Source organism: Chenopodium album, chromosome 18 (assembly GCF_948465745.1).
Source record: "Chenopodium album chromosome 18, dcCheAlbu1.1, whole genome shotgun sequence".
NCBI lineage: Eukaryota > Viridiplantae > Streptophyta > Magnoliopsida > Caryophyllales > Amaranthaceae > Chenopodium > Chenopodium album.
In genome coordinates, this window is record NC_137851.1 from 29,933,162 (window position 1) to 29,954,076 (window position 20,915).

A 20,915-nucleotide genomic window follows, 5' to 3' on the forward strand; every position below is an offset into this window, starting at 1 on the left:
AAATTAGAAATAAATAAAGTTAAAATTTTTCGGCTACCAGAGATCAGCAATTACGCACCTTAAACTAAGCCGTTAATAGCAGACAACCAGAGGACATTCGCCGATCATTAAGCTAAGCTAAGCTAATTGAAACACCAGAACTACCGCCGTCGTCGACCTACTCTGTTATGACTCTTACCCCTCTCTTTGTTTTCGCTCTCTTCGTCACTTCACGATCTACTCTGATTTCTTACCCTTCAAACCTTCTAACGACGTTAAAAAAATTATTGTACATTCCCACTTGCCAACTCACCTGGGCAAATTTAAAAAACATATATAATTGTAAAGCAATGCACTTATTTACGCTTAATGCCATTTGAGTAGCATTTGATGTTACTCATGATGAGTAACCTGGGCAAGCTTATTCTAAAAGGTATGTCTTTTTGTCTTTTATGAGATAAATATTTTGTTTTAATGAGTAATTGATCATCAATTCATCACCGTTAGTATTTTGGAAATAATTTAGAGGATGTTGCATTGTGATAAGCTTATTGCCCACAACCTGTTTGATGAATTGTCTTTTATTAATTTTTTTTTAATGAAGTAACGTAAGTAACGTATAGTTGTTTGATGAATTGTCTTTTATTTTTATTTTTTAAATGAAGCAAATTACAATCATGCTAGCTATAATGTAAAAAATTTTGCTTGTTTAAATTAGTAACATATAGTCGTTTTAATACTTGTAATTCTACCCTAACCATATCGTCCATATGTATACAAATAGGCAAAATGTTAGATTTTGACTTGAATGATACTCTTTTTGAGGAGGATGATCATGGTCCTTTTATTGGCCAAACTTTTGAGAGCCAAGAAGAGGCATATGTTTACTATAACAACTATGTAAAAAGGCAAGGCTATGTTGTTCGCAAAGATAGATCAAACACTAAACATGGAAGGACTATGCATGAGATGCAATTTTGATGCCATCGTGGAGGGAAAAACCTTTGAAGGTTATTTATTTGTCCAAACCACAGAGACATAAGGAATCTTCAAGATGTGATTACAAGGCTCATATGCGTATAACTCTGAAAAGCATTTTTGATATATGTAGGGAATATTTCAAGCATCCCACACTTGAGCCCCACTGTGATCATACACTTAAGCATGGTGGCGTCCAAAGGGAAGGAAGCTAGAGTAAAAGAGTCGCCAACAAGTTTTAGGAACTTGTAAACCGTTCACAGGATGAAGGTTACACCCCTTCACGATCCATGAGATCGCTAACTCAATAGTGGTCTGGAACCATGGCTGGATATTCAGGGATGAAGGTACAAATCCAACCTAAAAGAGATTGAACCTGCCCTAAAAATAGGCCTCTACTTTATTCTTCTGATATCCATGTGCGCTTTTTGACTAACATGCAATCAATAGGTTAACCCTAAACCTGTTTAATCTATGTTGGTTGAATATTAATGCACAAACAAAACTATTATTGGCGATCACTTGAATTAAAATCACATTAGCCTAAACAAGATTATTAATTATCTTATTAAGCTTGATTACAAGTACAAATTCCCTTTAAACATGCAAGAGAGGGCGTGATCAAGCAATATCAAGCAACAATAAATAATCATCATCATAATATTCAATAAAGCATAATAATATTAGCAAGATCCTAGGCATGATAATAACAAGATTAATAACAAATCTTAGCATGTCACTAAACACTAAAGATCAAAGCTTTAGCCCTAACATGATATTAGAAAGAATAGGAAGCAACCTAAGCATGATACTAGCAACATACATGATATTAGAAATCTTAGTTATTACCCTAAATATGATACTAGGAAGCATAAAGACATCCTAACATGATACTAGGAATTAATATAATCAAAGCATGATTTCTATATCAAAAGAATAACAAAGTAATCGAATTACTTACTTGGATGCCTCGTATCTCTTTCTAATAACAAAATACACACGTTAGTAACTTCAAGGAAAATATTAAATTATACAATTAAATTAAATAATTGAAAAAGAGATTTGGGACCAAACCCTTAGAAATTATCAACCTTTCATGTCTAGGGCGAAGGCAACTTCGAACTTGGCTAGGTGTGTCTAGAACTTGTGAATGAGGTATGATGTATTTTGAAAAGGGCTAGGCTTAGAAAAAGAATAGAGAGAGAATAAGCTTCTAGCTTTTTAGAGAGAGAAAGAATATAATTAGATGGTTGTTTTTAATCCATAAAAACAGGGAAATACGGCCCTTATTTATAAGAAAATAGTCCGGAATCGATAGAAACAAATCAGAATTTGAATCGGAATAAAACTGACCCCTGTCGTGAGCGACAGAGCCCAGCGCGAAACGACAAGGATCACGCATGGCGATAGGCTCTGTTGTTTGGCGACAGGCTTGTCGTTTGGCGCTGGTTTAAGATAAAACGCGCTTTTGTACGGAATCCTCTTCTTAATATAATTAAGCAATTAAAACTCCGTTTTAATTAATTTTAAATCAGATTTTATCATAACAAAACACTTGTTCTATTTCAAACCAAATTCATTATTTTTCTAAAAGATTAATTATCAATCCTAATGCCATTAGAACTCAAGATAACCTTCTAGACTATTCTAGAAGACTATAATCAATCCTAATTATTTTAGGAATAATAATTAATGGGCCCTCCACTAGATCATTGGGCCATAAAACAATTTCAGACCTAATTTAGTATTTGGACCATAACTTCCTCATTATTCATCGGAATTGGGCTTATAATATATCATTGAAAAGCTCTTTACAAGACTGACCCAAATACACTATTAATGGACCCTTATCATGGACCAATCTAAATTGGACTGGCTATTTTCATAAAATAGAGAAGATTTTCCAAAACAGAAAGAAAGATTTTATTAAAACAACCGCATCACAAGACTTTTCACACTTTTACCTCATTCGATAATCAAGCGACGCGAAAAGTATTCATCATTGGGTTTGGTTTTTGGGGAGACACATTTGGGTGTCTACAATATATATTTCCAGAAGAATGGCATGTCACTAAGTTTGTCAAAGAGCATAATCATGAACTATTGTCATCTAAAGAAATGCGTTTCTTACCAGCCAATCGTACTATTAGTCAAGAGGAGGGGAAACAAATTTTACTGCATAAAGAAGCTGGACTATCCGTAAGACAGATCATTCGAGTCATGGAGCTTGAGAAAAAAAGTCAGACATAGAGAGTTATCATTTATTGAAAGAGATGTTCGTAACCTTTTCGTTAGAATCAAGAGACAACTTGGAAATAATGACGTCAAGAGCCTTAGGGTATATGCAATCTGCAAAATTAGAAAACAATTCATTTTAGTATGCATACACAATGGACGATGAAAGGAGGCTCGAGCATTTGTTTTGGTGTCAAGCTCAATGCTTTGAATTGTATCAAAAGTATGGTGATGTAGTTGTTTTTTATACTACTTACAAAATAAATGCATATAATATGCCTTGTGGAATTTTTGTTGGTGTCAACAACCATGGCAAGACTATTTTATTTGGTTGTGCTTTCCTTTGCAACGAAAAAAACATATACTTTTAAGTGGTCGATGAAGGTAGAAAATAATTTTACTTCATTTATATAATTATTTACTCATTTACAATTTCTAACTTACCCCTATTATTACTTAAATAAAGCAGATTTTTGTTACTATGATGAAAAAACCACCAAAGACCATCGTAACCGATCAAGATCCTTGGATGACGGAAGCTATTGAAATCCCTATTATTACTTGAATAAAGCAGATTTTTGTTACTATGATGAAAAAAACCACCAAAGACCATCGTAACTGATCAAGATCCTTGGATGTCGGAAGCTATTGAAACTGAATTGCCAACTACAAAGCATAGCTTTTGTATATGACATATAACTTCAAAGTTTAGTTGTTGGTTTAGAGCACTTCTCCGTACTACACATCAAGATTGGTGTGCTGATTTTTATGTTGTTTATATAAGACGACTATAGTTGAAGAGTTCGAACATAAGTGGAATGTGATGGTTCATGAGTATGACTTACAAGGGAATAAACATATTCAAGGCTTATACAATGTCAAATATTTTTGGGCCCCGGCTTACCTTCGTGATCATTTTTTCGGAGGGAAGTTAACTACAGGTAGATTAGAGTCTATAAATAAATTTATCAAGAAGTTTGTTTCTTCTCATGTTAGTCTTACAAATTTTGTGAAACATGTATGTATGGAATTAAACATTGTTTTAAATTTATGTATCCATTAAGTTTTCGTTTTCATTATTAAGTATATATATATATTGATATTAGTTAAATTGTTTATGTGTAATGTGCATGTGATGATGACATTATAACCCACGCTTACATATTTGGAGTAAAAAAGAAAGATACAAATCCTAATTGACTTGCTTATATCGTCTACCTAAGTTCTGGAATTGCTATTGATGCAATATATTTTACTATTTTAATTATAAAATTTCTTTAATAATGTAGTTAATATTTTACTTCTGAAAATTTCAGATTGATATAGTTGTATAGGAGATTGTTCAAGGACGAATTTGTAATAATATGACTGCCATACTTAGACCAATTCTAGTGAAATCAAAGTCTCCTTTTAGAAGAACAAGTTTTTAGAGTTCTTACATCATACGTTTTTAAAAAGTTTTAAGAAGAATTTATTAGAGTAAGTCAGTATTCGGTCATACATGATCAAGATAATACATTCATCGTAAGATATTTTGAAGGGGTGACTCTAAGAAATCATAGTGTTTTTTGGGATGGAGTAATGTCATCATGTAGTTGCAAAAATTTTGAATTTTGGGGCATACTATGTCGTCATATACTTCGAGTTTTCTCCCACACAAATTGTTTCAAGAACCCATCATTGTATCTACCTGTACGATGGTACCATAATGCAAGTGAAACTACTAGTGTTGTTCAAGAAGGGGACGCACATTCTACTAGTAATCAAGGAGCGTTGTATACTACCGATGCGGTTCAGGAAGGAGACGACGTTGAGCTAGGAGAAGAATCTAATAGTATGAATGTAATACCCCGTATTTTTAATTAATTAATTATTATTAGTAATTTAATTTACTATTTGAATTTTGGAGCCAAAATGATATTTGAATTATGGCGCCAAATGTATTTTGAAACCTAATTATTATTTTTATATTTTTGGATAAGATTTATTATCCATTTAACTTACTTTAAAAATCAGATTATTTATATATATTTCGGATATTTAAATTAAATAAAATTTTATTTTATTATTTATTTAAGATGGCCGAAAATTCCAAATTTAATGACTATGCTTTTCAGATTTTCTATGTATAGAAAATATTATTTTCTTAGTTATTTTATTTACTGAATATTGGTATTTTATTAAATAATTATTTTATACAATAAATATTATTTACACAATTATTTTTAATTCCTTAAAACTAGCAAATTAATTCCCTTAATATTTAAAGGGAGGTCCGAAAATATGATCCCAGGAAAGCTCAAATTTTCGGCCACCACGATGGATTTTTGGGTGATATATTTTGGTAAATTGTATTTTTAATTATCTCCTTAAAATCTCTTATTTTCCTTAATTTTATTTCTCTATCTCCTAAATATTTGATCATCTTATTTTCCTACCTTATATCTTCCTTTATTATTTCCCAAGTAATCTCTTTTTCCATATTATTTTTGATGACAACATAATTTCCTTAATTCTATTACTCTTAATCACTTAATATCAAAACTTTCCATATTTCTTTATTCTCTTCTCCAAGTTATTCCTTAACTCTTTTTACCATAATTCTTCCTACATTTTCCTACCATAATTCATGCATGAGTTAGCCTATAAATACCCATTGATTCATGGCTAACACGCACACCAATTCTCTTAATTTTCTCTTAACTCTCTTCTCCTTTCTTCTCCTTCTCTTGTGTCAAGCACCACCACCACCACCGACTGCCACCTATTGCCGGAACCAACCACTACAGCAGCCACCTGTCAGACGGTTGTCGGGGCCTTGCCGCCACCTTCTTCTTCTCTTTTCCTTGGTTTTCTACCTTTTCTTCTTCTCTTCTCTTATTTAATTAATTATTATTATTATTATGGGGATTTATAAAAATTATTATGAGTGGTTTTAATTAAATAAAATCAGATTATAATTATGTTTATGAGAAAATAATTTATAAGGTTCATGTACATGTAGTTGGGGGTTTTTAATTTAATTATTGTGATTATTTGTTAACCTTATATTAATTAAGGTTATATTTATTTGTAGGGTGTGTTCAATCAAGGTTATTGAAGTTTGTTTGTGTGATTTCTAAATGGTGTGATTTCAATCAAGGGAAGAAGACTAAATGTTGTTCCATATGCAAACAACTTGGTCACACCCCCACTTGTCCTAATAAGGAAAATATTTTCGGCTTAAAAGAGATGGAAGAAGGTACTTCATCTACATTAAATAAATGACTAAGGAAACCCAGTCCATGAATTAGGGATAAATCCTGTATTTACTTTGAAGTTTTAAGTAATACTTCAGTTTTTTTTTTTTTTAATTTTCTTTAAAAAAAATTTTTTTAATTTTTTGAGGACCAGTATCTGTTGTTGATTTCAAGCATTGTCAAACTGTGGAACTTTTGTAGGCCTTAAGTCATAGTGTTTAGTTTAAATTTTCTTAAAGTCATTAAAATAATTTTTTTTTTTGTCAAAAAAAGCCTTACTTTTCCCTTTTTAAATTAAAAAAAATTCTTTCAAGATGATTTACAGATTTGCAGTACAATAAACGTATGATACTTTAGAATGAAGTGAAGTATTTTATTTCCTAAAATAATGTGCAATATTTAATAAGTGGGTGGAAAATAATATTTTAACTACAATTTAATGAGAATTAAACGATGGTCTAATTATCAATATTAAGTTTGTCACATATTCCATTGGAATAAGATATATATCATTAGTTAGAGAAATTTGCTAGTTTTTATGCATAGCCCTTAGGGCTATGAATAACAAAACCGTTTATTTTTAGCCTTAACTACATGCAATTTTCTTCTCCTAATTAATTTGTATGATGTAAATTAAAATAATAAATAATACACAGTATAAAAGGACAAAATTTTGTCAAAAATACACAAAGTATGTAGTATGCTACAATCGCAACTCACAAGTATGAATTTGGGAACTTTAACTTCAATTTTTTTAAAAAAAAAAATAGTAGGACATATATTCTTATAAGATGGGTTTTACTCCACCTTTTTCTTTTCCAGATCATTTTATTTATAGGTGTTGGAAAGAAGAACATAGATTCCTATAGTGGATTTTACAATAACTATAGACATACTGGGACTTTTATTTTCTAACGACTTTCGGCAGCCGCTGGCCGGCCGGTTGCTGGCGGTGGTCGAGCTATTGGTGGTCGTGGTGGTGGGGTCCCTTAGCCTCAAGTTATTGAACTATTTTTTGAAAAAAAAATTATAAGCTCAATTTTGGGAGTTCTTTAAAGAAGAGAATGAGGATGTTAGTAAGAAGGAAGAAAGATGATAAGGATGTTAATTTTTTATGGTGAAATACCAACCTTGTTGATATCGATAGTTCTTTGGTTTTTTTGCTTTCTTCTTTTTGCCACATATAGAGTATGAATGTACCAAAGTTTTTATTTTGTAAATTGTCGTTGTTTTAACACTATATAAATCTATTAATAAATATAATAATACAATGTTAATCAACTAAAGTCTAAAAAAAATAATGCAGTCTTATTTTATTTATTTTTTTTTTTGAAAGAAATATAATGCAGTCTTATTAATTTGATGAAGCTAATTTATTTTGGAGCTACTAGTTTGACCATTGGAGCTAGAAAACTCAATTAGCTTGGCTAAGCTAATTTTCTTGGGAATTAAACTTGCCAAAATAAAATGCTTATTGCACCAATTAAGCTCTTTCCATGTATTTTCTATTCAACAACTACTACTAATCTATTAGCTAGCCAATGGAGCAAAAAGTAGCTAAAATAATAATTAGGTTAAAAGTTTATGTGGCATGGTGAGCTAATTGTCAAATTAGCTTGCCATTGGAGTTGCTCTTAACTCCTACATGCATTTTTCTTCTCCTAAATAATTTGTATGATGTAAAATTAATAATAATGAATAATACAAAGTATAAAAGGACAAAAGTTGGTCAAAAGTACACAAAGTATGTAGTATGCTACTGTCGCAACTCGCAAGTATGAATTTTAACAGTAGCTTTAATTGTTTTTTTAAAAAAAAAAGTAGGACATAAATTCTTAAGATGGGTTGTACTCCACTTTTTCTTTTTCAGATCATATCTGCTTTAAAAATGTTGGAAAGAAGAACATAGATTCTTACATAATGGAGTTTACAATAACTATAGACATATGGGGAGTTTTAATTTCTAACAACTTTCGGCAGCTGCTGGCGGCACGACTGGCTGGTCAGTTGCTAGCGGTGGACATGGTGGTGGGGACCCCTAGTCTCAAGTTATTGAACTATTTTTTGAATTTTTTTTTATGAGCTCCACTTTTAGAGTTCTTTAAAGAAGAAGGAAGAGGGAGAACGAGAATGTTAGTATGTAAGAAAGAAGAGAGAGGATTAGGATGTTAATTTTTTACTCTGAAATATTGTTGATATCGATAGTTCTTTGATTTTTTTGCTCTCTGCTTGTTCTTCTTTTTGCCACATCTAAAGTATGCATGTACCAAAGTTTTTATTGCGTAAATTGTTGTTGTTTTAGCATTGTATAAATCAATTGATAAATATAATAATTCAATATTAATTAATTAAAGTTTAAAAAAATAATGTAGCCTTTATTAATATTTCAGAGTTTATGCTTTTACCAAGTTTCAAACCTCCAACCTCTTATAATTAAATTAGGTACTCGAACCACCACGGCTTGCATTCCATATTGATACTACCTTTTAGTTTATAAAATCTTATATATAAAATACTGAAAATATTTGACTTTCCTTTTACTAACTTCTTAAATTTATGTGTAATTAAAAATGGCTCGAATTGCAAATAGAGACTTTGAAATTTTAGACATTTCCGGAGAAAGATACCTGGAATGGCGGATGAAGAAAAAGCCTGCCTAAAGGCACAAAGCCTGGAACATGGTATCACCAAAGAAGGAAATCCTACTCCTCTGGAACAAGCTAAAACTTTGGTGTACTTTAAACACCAAATTCATGAGGAATTAAAAACTGAGTATAATCTCATTGAGGATCCCATAGAACTTTGGGGTTGCCTCCAAGACAGATTTGAACACTTACGAAGATTAATTGGGCCAAGGGCCCAACATAAATGTTCTACCTTGAGACTTCAAGATTTTAGCTCAGTATGGAATATTACTCTACTGTACTCTGCATAACTTCATAATTGAGATTATGTGGAGAACCAGTCTCTAAAAGAGCCATGATCGAGAAAACTCTCACTACAATGCACGCAAATAATATGGTATAGCAAGAACAATACTAAGAAAGGTGTGGTGACAAGTTCTATGACTTAATTTCCATACTGTTAGTGGCAGAACAAAATAGTTAAATCCTACTGCCTAATCACAATCAAAGACCATCAGGTAATAGTGTAGTACCAGAAACAAATGCCACAAAAGTTGGTAAGCATTGGAATAACAATGTTGTACAAGGGGGTTTTTAAAATAGGGTCGTACCACAATTGGGGCAGCAGAAGGGGGAGAGGACGTCAAAACTGGCATCAAAATGATTCCAATGCTCCCTCCTAGAGAGGTAGAGGCAGAGGCAGTAGATGAAGGGACAATTTTCAAAAGTGAGCAAAGCCATATGAGATGTGTTTTAAATGCAGAATACAAGGCCATTAAGCCAAGGATTGTTGTACGGTGAAACACCTCGTGGACTATGTTGCCTTAAAAGGGGGCCAGAGGAAACAAGTGGAAGCTAATTTTGTCACACAAAGTTCCTATAACCCAAAACTCGATGTAGCCGATTACCTTGTTGACGACATAGTAAATGTCTAGACTACATCGATTATGTGCGTGTCCTCTAGTGTTTGCTTCATCAACATTGTCATATTTTCAAGTTGTTTGTCCATTGTAATTGTTTTTTTTTTCTTTTCATCCAGAGTCCTACGTTTTTTCTAAGCATGTTTTTCCTAGTATCAAGTGTGATTTATTTAATCTTGTAAAATACGCTATAATAAATATGTGTGTATTTTTCCTTCTCATACGTGTTTTGTAGTTGACACACTTACTAATCATTTCTCTATTCATTTGAAGACAATGGAAAATAACAACACAAATGCTGAAAAATGCCTGATTGATGGCGCAACTACACACAACATTTTGAGCAATAGGTCATACTTTACTCATATCAAGCCAATAAAAACCAATCTCAACACAATTGCCGGCACTGTCAATATGGTTGAGGGCTCATGAAAATCTTGCATAATATTACCAAAAGGTACAAAAGTAACAACAAAAAACGCGTTATATTCTAGCAAAACTCGATGAAATCTATTGAGTTTTAAAGATTTACGTCTGAATGATTATCACATGGAAGCCATAAATGAAAATAAGGAGTATATGTATCTTATCAAAAGAAAATCTGGCAATAACGAGATTCTTGAGAAATTAGAAGCATACTCCTCTGGATTGTATTTTACTTATATTAGTCCAATTGAAACATACTTGGTGACTAACCATAAATGGACAACCATGAAATATTTAATATATGACATGACCGCTTGGGTCATCCTGCAACAAGCATGATGATAAAGATCATTAAAAGTTCAAATGAACATCGGTTAAATAAATATATGGATCTCACAATCAAATGAACTTCAATGTGAAGGTTGTTCACATGGCAAATTAATCATTAAACCTTCAAAAGGTAAACTTGAAGGTGAAAATCTTGTATTCCTCGAAAGAATACAAGGAGACATTTGTGGGCTAATACCTTTCGACATGTGGACTGTTAAGATATTTCCTCATGATAATAATTAATGCCTCAACACGTTGGTCACATGTTAGACTCCTCTCCACCAGGAATGTTACATTTGCAAAACTTCTTATGCAAATAAACACATTTAAGGGCTCAGTTTCCGGATTATCCAATCAAAAAAATTAGACTTGATAATGCCGAAGAATTTACATCTCGAACATTTAATGACTACTGTACGTCAATTAGGATAGACGTGGAAGCCCATGTTCATACACAAATTGGCCTTGTAGAAGCATTCATAAAGCGATTACAACTAGTCACTAGGCCATTACTCATGAATTCAAAACTCCCATCTTCTACATGGGGACATGCAATAATACATGATGTGGCTTTGCTATGACTAAGACCGAGTGCGACACATAAGTTGTAACACCCCCGATTTACTAACTGAAAATAAATAAGAATTATAGGAAAAATAAACAATCGTTAAATAACATTGCGGAAGCATAACCTAAATTGGAGGTATTACCGCCATACTCAACAACTTGTCAAGTGCTAAGACTCATAAAATCCCAATAACTACAACTCAATAAACTAGGTGAGCTATTTATACAACTATACAAACTCGTTATAGCATACTAATCGAAACACTTGAGCTCCTTTAGCTACAATCACGTACTTGATCAACCTGCTTAGACAAACTTAATTGCTCACCATTAAGGACAAATTCCAAAATAGATCGTCGCAGGGCCACCATAAGAAAAAGACATGGCCGCAAACACAAGTAGCACAACAAAACAACACACACGTCAACAAATAGCTGAGTAATCACCACATACAAGAATATAGAGATCAATAGATAAATTAGCATTACTAGCTCAATTAAACAATGTAGTTCAAAACTACATTACACATTGCGCTCTAAAAATAACCTTTATAAACTCAACCTCAAAAAAAAAATACGATCCTTTACTCAATTAACTCATCTATCCCAAAGTGTGTCATGCTCGTTGTTCTATACCTAGCCTTGGACATGGGTAATTCGAATAACAAACCAACAAGTATAAAAAATTGAATACTCTCAGTAACCAAAAAACACCTCTAACCATGACCAATATGGGTCAAATCCCAATATAGGGGACCATAGAAAAATAAACATAAAGATTGTACCTCATTCTTAACTCATGATTATCATCTCCTTACCAACATGTCAAGGACTAAGGTATATAACACCGAGCCTCAAACCAGGAACAAAATAATAATTCTCAACCTTTTAATCTCTTACTTTGATCAAATAATCATTCACATGATAATAAATAATATCTCGACAATGGCAGAGGTTCTCAAGTAATTAACACGACATTTCCGGTTCATAAAATATCTCTACTCTTATAGGGCAATAGAACTAGTTCCCAAATAATAATTAACTCACAACCCAAAAATAATATTCCACATTAGTAACCCTAAAACCTCAATATAACAATACTCCATAAAAGCAATAACATTAAAAACCCTAGCATAAATAACAGAATCAATTAATACGGCAATTAAATCATTTAATACAAAACTTTAATCACGTATATATAAATTTTGATCATAAAAATAACAAATCATAAAAATTTACAAACAATGATACTAAGTACAATCAACAAAAACAATAATCTATAATCAAACAGCTCCAACAATTAAGATTCGTGTGATTACTTTCGGACTAGTTACAATCGATGTAATACCCTGTATTTTTATACATATTTTATTTTAAATAAGTATTTTGTGAGGTATTTAAATAATTTGAAATGAATTATTCATGGCATTTTAATTATTTATTTTAAATAAGTTTGTAAATATTTTATAAAAGGAAAGTTTTATTTAATTAATTATTTTATTAAGTTGGGATTTATTTTAGAAAAGTTTTGTTTTAGTTAAGTTTTATTAGGAAAGAAATCAGGAAAGATTAAAAAAGGAAATTTTAGGTAAGAAGGGTTTCTAGAGAAAGGAGTAAAAATATTCACACTTGGGCAAACTAAACTTTGCCAAGAGTGGAGAATACCCAAGGTAAACTTTATCTCCCTTTTCCTTTATTTCGTTTTCTTTTTCTTTCTTTTCCCCTTCCCCTTTTCGGCACTCACCACCGCCGGCTGCCACCACCACTGGTGGGCCGCCGGCAGCAGCGGCACCACCAGTAGCACGGCAGCAACCAGTTGTGGTCCCATGGCTGCTGTCCGGCCACCTTTTCAAAAAAAATTTATTCTTTTTTTTTTCTTTTGTTTTATCCTAGATCTAATTATAAATTATGAGTTTGTGATGGTTTTATGATGATTGATTTTAAGTATGATGCAAATTAATTTTCAGAATTTAATTTTAATTAAAAAGCCCTAATTTTTAAAACCCTAGCTTTGTAAATAAATGATTATTGAAGGAATATGATTTAGGGTGGTTTAAACCTTTAATTTGAGGGTTTTAAAGCATAATTACAACAAGTTTTCATGAATTAATATTGCTGGAAATAGTAAGCTAAAAATTAAGTTTCTTGAAGGAATTTTAAATGAATATAGGATTTAAATGAATATTCAGCTTGTTTTAATTAAATTATGAGTGGTTTAATAAGAGCATATATTGCTGGAAATTTGTGTGAAGTAGATTTTAATGCCATATTATGATTTTGGATTGTAGGAGACTTTGAAGTGAGTGATTTCTATTAGTCATGGCGATTTTAAGATCGTATTCAAGGTACGTTCGCGTACTTGGTATTTATTTGGTGATATAGGATCATGCTAGACTTTTGAATAATAGATAGATTCCAATAATATTGTGATAGTTTTGGTTGGAATTTATGATTTGATTGATGTTGGTGATTGAATTATGAAGCATGAATTATTTGTGATGGATTATTGAATGGAAATAATTATTTTGGCATGTTATATACGAATCACACTTTTATTATTAGCATGATAGAGTGCATGTTTAATTAAACTAAATGCTTAATTTGGTTTGGAATATTAAAAGGAAATTTTATTATGGTTCATATAATTTTTATTGATGCTATAAGCATGAGAAATGAGCTGTGTAAGTGTCTATGTACACAAGGAATTAATTATATGTTGGTGCCTTAGTGTACTTAAGGTGTTTCTAACACCGAGGGATAGTAATTGTGGCGCATTACGCGTTTAAGGTGTCTTTGACACCGAGGTAGATTTAAAAAGGGTTCAACATTAAATATTATGTGGTCACTAATTATTCAAGAATTAAATTGGAGTGTTTAATTGTTTGGATAATTATAATGTTTGATGGTGTTATGGTTTGAGAGTCATCACCAAGTTTAACAATATGTAAATAACGTAAAGTGAAAGAGTTTACGCACCAAAACTCTTGGAACGTATATACCTTGAGTGTGAATATATGGGGGGAGTTGTGGGGTTTTATATTTAACCGTAACTTCTACTGGGAGTACAGGACGCTATATTTTCCTTTTATTATTATGCGTAGGAATTCCGCCACTTACGAGTGGTTATTTTATACTGGCATGGTTAGCTCTCGTGTTAGTACCCCTTTGTTGGGGCAGGTTAGGGGGAAACATGTTCAATGCGTAATCAATGCTAAATGAATCATTTAGTTACTTAGTTGAGAAGTCTTGTCGTATGTTGTGTGTTTGTAAACAGGTTGCGACGAGATAAGTTGTGTGTTGATAGGTGAAACCATGTTAGAGTGTTTAATTACGCTTATGTACTCAGCTTTGCTGATTGTGTGTTTATGTGTTTGTTGGCCTTGTCTTTATCTTGGCCATATGATGACCCATTTTTAATGGAGAGTAGTGGAAATAAGTAGAGAGAAGCTTTTTAGGTGATGAAGCATATTCGTGATGGGCATGAGTGAAGAGCGAATCATGCTAGTTTCCATAAGTTTATGATATGTTTATTGCTTTATTTATTTTATTATGTTTGTGAGACTAATGCAAAGATTTGAATTGGTTCGGTTTTGTTAAGGCCCTACAATGGTTCCGAGTTGTAGGTTGACTTTGTTTTACTTTGGTTTGACTTTACTTTCATTGGTTGACTTTTTAAGTTGAGTCGTTTTGAATGTTTTTAAAGATAGTCTTCCGCTGTTTGTCTTTGCTAGTTGCCTTAGCCGTTTTCACGGTGGTGGTAATGTTTTAGATTTTCCTATTTTGAGTTATAAATAGAGCAAAACAGGTATTTTACAAGAAAAGAATTTATAAGGTGTTACAAAGTGGTAATAGAGCCAGGTTGAGATTTTATTACCACTAAAGCCAGAAATGTGTTTTAAAGTGTTTTATTTTGAAACTTGGCCAAGTATTTATTTAATTGTGGATTTCTAAAGAGAGTTATTTTATTTAATTTTGTTTTAAGAAGATCAAATATTTTATTTGATTAATTTAAAAATCTGAATTTTTATTTTATGAGAGAGGTCCGAATTTTTTTTTTTTTTTTTTTTGATGAGGGGATATCCGAAATTTTTTTTTTTTATTATTTAAGGGTGTTCGAATTTTTTTTTTTTTAAAAAAAAGGGGCCTAAATTTTTTTTTTTTTTTTGGGTTTTGATGCTTATTTTCGAAAATTTTGTTTAAGAGGAGTCAAAAAAATTTTTTTTTTTTAGTTTGTTCATTTTGCAGGAAAGCAAGGATTGAGGTAAATATTATGTGTTAAAAGCTTTTAAAAGCATTTTGGTGAGATCGGGTAGGAAGGAATTTGGGCATATAAATTAGAAATAATCATGTTCTTGTGTGCATTAATATTTAGGTTGTGATGTTTAATCATGTGAATGGATTGCTTGTGAGCATGTAATTATTTGATTACAAATAAGAAAATTGTTTGATTGAACATTGAACCTAATTCAGGTAAGAACTGTATTAGTGTTGCTTTCTTTGGGAAAGAGAATTCTTTCCTAAGTCTTTTCCTTTACAGGATGTCAAACCTTCCTTCCAAAAACACCCAAATTGGTACTCTAGTCAAGAAAAACAATGAACACCCCAACGATTATGTGGAGAAAATTCGTTACTATTGTTCTTATATGAGTAACATTCTTGGAAACAAACTTTATGATCTTCCTGATCGTATCTCTGCTATGATTGTTCATTGCCTTCCGAATGAGCCTCCATATCTTGCTGTTAAGGCAAAGTTCTCTAATTTCTACCTTCCATGGAACATCCCAAACTAATCAAGCATAAGGATTTCTTTGTTCAGTAGTATCCAGATTACCGATTCTTTATTACTTATCTCATTAGGGTCGAGAAAGCCCATTGTCAACGTATGCATATTCCTTATCCAAACTACTACTATGACAATCCAGTGGGGAATAATCCCCCTTCTTCTAGCTACCAGTCAGGTAGTTCTTCTTCCTTGGAAAACCAAGCAGGGGCAAATGGAGAACAAGAGGAGGGAGAAGCAATGGAAGAGAGTAACAACACTGTTGACAGTTGCCTTATGGAGATTTCTGATCTAAATCCACCTCCAACCCCAATTATAATTGATATTTCATCTGATGAAGAGGAAGAGGGAGAGTTCGTTCAAGTGAAGCCTGAACCAGAGTCACCTGAACCCATGGAGGAGACAGATGATCCTGAGTTCGATCCTGGAAGTTACAAATAGTCCACTGATAAGAGGGACAATGTTCGAAAGGATTAAACCTTTGTGGTTTCTTTTCATTAAGGATTCTTAGTTTCATTTCCGTTTATCATTTCTTTCAGTTTTAGTAAAGTAATAAGTGGCATGACCACAGTGAGTCAGTAAGCTTATGTAATGCATAAGTTTTAAGAACTCATTTTATTTCAGTAATTCTATTCATTTCCTTTATTATTAATAAAATTCTATTTATTTCCTTGTCAATTAATTTATTTTATTGACAATTAATTCATTTCACTTCCCAATATTGTTCATTTCATATCACCATTCCAATGAGTTAATCCTCAATCAAAAGCACTTCAATAAATTATTTCTAAGCTATGGGAATCTATGGAAATTATTTTTATTTATCTATGTGATTCTTTATTAAATGTATGGTTGATTAGCAATCAGTAATTGATTGACAAAGCTACAAATTTAGGGAATATTTAGCTCTTGCTATCCCAATTTGTTAGCTTCAAATTTATTGCGAATGTTTTAAAGGTGTTAATTAATAGATGAGTGTATACCTTGAGAGCTAACCAAGACCATATTTAATATAGACCCTTGTTCTTAATTCAAGCGAAGAAAGATTGCTGGGGGAAGTGGTAACAACAATGATGGAGGAGAGTTGAGTGAAGTTGTGAGGCAATTGACAATTGTTGCCCAATAGTTGGCAAGAAATTCAACTAACAAAGGGGATGCTCAAGGAGAGCTTTTCAAAAAGGTGGCACGAAGCAAACCACCAACCTATCAGGGAGAGCCTGACCCTACCATACTGGAAAATTGGTTAAGGGAGTTTGAGAAACTGTTTGGGGCAGTTGGGTGCCAAGAAAATTCTAAGGTGGGTTGTGCTACGTATTATCTGAGAGGTGAAGCTGACCTTTGGTGGCAACAAAATGAAGCTACCATTAGGGCATTACCTGGATTCAATTGGACTAAGTTCCAAGAGAAAGTGAGAGATAAGTTTTACCCTAGCTTCTTACAGAAGCAGAAAGCTGAGGAATTCTTAAACCTTAAGATGGAGGAGATGTCAGTCACTGAATACTACACAAAGTTTATTGAGCTGTGTCGTTTTGCTGAAGAGTCTGTTGCTATAGAGAAGGAAAAGGCTAGAAAGTTTGAGAGTGGTTTGACTACTGATTTACAGCTGAAGTTGTGTGGGAAAGTGTTTGAAACCTTGGATGAAGTGTATGGGAGAGTCGCACACCTTTATGCACTAGAAGTGAAGAAGAAGAAAAAGCTAGCTGAGATAGAAGGAAAGGAGAAGAGGAAAGAGGTGGGGCAAAGTTCTGGAAATCAACAGGGTAACCAGAACAACTTTAAGAAGCAGAAGTACTACCATAACAACAATAACTTCCATAACAACAATAATTCCCAAGGTAACAATCGTTAAGGAGGACGAAACTTCAATGGAGGGGCTAGAAACTATAACCAAGGGAATAACAAGAATGAAAGGCGTTATTTTTGCAGGAGGTGCAAGAATAAACACCCTGGGAAGGATTGTGAAGGCAATCTGGTTACTAGTGGTGCTTGTAATAAGATGGGGCATAGGGAGTACGAGTGTTTCTTCAAAAATCCTAATAGGAACAAGCAGAATAATAATTCAGGAGGGACCCAAAGAAACTTTCAGGGGAACAACAATCACTTTTCTAGGAATAAAGGAGTGCAACAGAATAGAGCAAAGAGCAACAACAATAGCGGTGGGAATAATCAATAGAAAGGTGGAGCTACAAGGAAACTGAATGTGTTGAGTAGGCATGAGGCTGATTCCACGAAAGATGGCATCACTGGTACTTTTTCTATTAACTCTATTCCTGTTAAATTTTTGTTTGATTATGGTGCAACTTTTTCTTTCATTTCAAAGGGTATTGTTTCAAAACTAAAAGACTGTTTGAAAATAGTAGAAGTAGTAGACCTACCTATAACCATTCCTACGGGTGGGGTAGTGAATTGAACCAAAACCTTTAGAGACGTGCCTTTAGAAATTGAAGGGAAAGTGTTTCTTTCTAACCTTATCGAGTTTGGGTTGAGTGATTTTGATCTCATTCTAGGAATGGATTAGTTGAGCAAGTACAGTGCAGAAATCAGTTGTCGATCATAGAGAGTGAAAATGAACACAAGTGAGAATGAGTCAGTAACTTATTGGATGCATGGTGAAACCAAATGCCCAAGGTTGATATCCGTGCTAAAGTTGGCAAAGTACATTAAGAAGGGATATCCAGTGTACTTTTGCAGTGCGAGAAACATGGATCACGAGGAGGTAACTAAACCAGAGGATATAAAAGTGGTGAATGAGTTCCTGGATGTGTTTCCAAAGGAGATCCCGGGAATGCCACCTAAGAGGGAAATTGATTTCACTATAGATTTAGTCCTAGGGACAACACCAATTTCCAAAGCACCATATCGTATGGCACTTGTAGAAATGAGTGAGTTAAAGGAGAAACTGAAGGATTTGTTGGAAAAGGGATACGTTAGACCGAGCGCATCTCCTTGGTGGGGGGGGGGCAGTCTTATTTGTTTAGAAGAAAGATGGAAGTATGATATTGTGTATCGATTACAAGGAACTGAATAAGGTAATAATAAAGAACAAGTATCCATTACCAAGGATTGATGATCTGTTTGATCAGCTGAAAGGTGCAACGGTGTTTTCTAAGATTGATTTGAGGTCTGGGTATCACCAACTAAGGATTGCAGATGAGGACATTCCTAAAACTGCATTTAGGATAAGATATGGACATTATGAGTTTACAGTTATGCCATTTGGATTGACAAATGCACCGGCAATCTTTATAGATTTGATGAATAGGGTGTTTCATCAATTTATGGATAAGTTCGTCGTAGTGTTCATAGATGATATATTGGTGTATTCAAAGAGAAAAGAAGAGCATGAAGAACACCTAAGGGCAATTCTACAAACACTAAGAGAAAATAATCTTTATGCAAAGTTCTCTAAGTGTGAATTCTGGTCAGAGAAGGTAGCATTCCTAGGTCATTTTGTGTTTAAGGATGGAGTGGAAGTAGATCCAGCAAAGATCGAGGCAGTGAAAGGTTGGCCTACGCCTTAAACAGTATCTGATGTTCGGAGTTTCTTAGGTTTAGCAAGGTATTATAGCGCATTTTGTGAAGGATTTCTCAAAGATTGCTTAACCTATGACTACTCTAATAAAGAAGGACAAAAAGTTCGACTGGGATGATAAGTGTGAAGAAGCATTCCAACTCTTAAAACAGAAGCTGATTACAGCACCAGTGCTTACACTGCCAGACGATAGTGGAATCTATTATGTGTATAGTAATGCATCCAAGAATGGCTTGGGATGTGTGCTTATGTAAAATGGAATGATGATTGCATATGCATCAAGGCAGTTAAAGACTCATGAAATAAATTACCCAACTCATGACTTGGAATTAGCTGCAATCATATTTGCACTAAAGATTAGGCGGCATTACTTGTATGGAGTGAAATGTAGGATTTATACAGACCATAAGAGCTTAAAATATATTTTCACTCAAAAAGATTTAAATTCACGCCAAAGAAGATGGTTGGAGTATACGACTAATTATAACTTGGACATACAGTATCATGAAGGGAAAGCAAATGTAGTTGCGGATGCTCTAAGTGGTAAGACCAGTCATGGATTGAATACTTTAGTAGTGGCTAATGAGTTATGTAGAGAAATGAGGAAAATGAATCTAAAAGTTGTAGGATGGGGAGTGCCAACAGGCATACTTGCGAACCTAACCATCCAACCAACAATATTCGATGAAATAAGGGAGAATCAGGCAGGAGATGTGAAGTTGGATAGGATTCGCGAGAAAATAAAATAGGGCAAAGCTACAGATTTCAAAATTCATGAAGATGGGAGTTTAAGATACAAAGGTCAATGGTGTGTACCACAAAAATATGAGGAAGTTAAAAGAAAACTAATGGAATAGGGTCACAATACTCCATACTCGGTGCACCCAGGAGGGGATAAACTGTACAAGGATTTGAAAAAGGTGTATTGGTGGCCTAGGATGAAGAATGAAGTTGCGGAATTTATAGCAAAGTGTTTGACTTGTCAAAAGGTGCAGATAGAGCACAAGAGACCCCAAGGGATTGTGCAATCATTGGAAATTCCTGGATGGAAGTGGGATTGTATCTCAATGGACTTTGTGACTTCCCTCCCAAAGTCAAATAGTGGAAATGACACTATTTGGGTAGTGGTGGATAGACTTACAAAATCTGCAGTGTTCATACTAATGAAGGAGACTTGGAAGATGGAGCAACTTGCAAAAGCTTACATAAAAAATGTTGTGAGGTTACATGGAGTTCCAAAGGGTCTTGTGTCTGATAGAGATTCCGGGTTTCTTTCAAAATTCTGGAAAAGTGTACAGGAAAACTT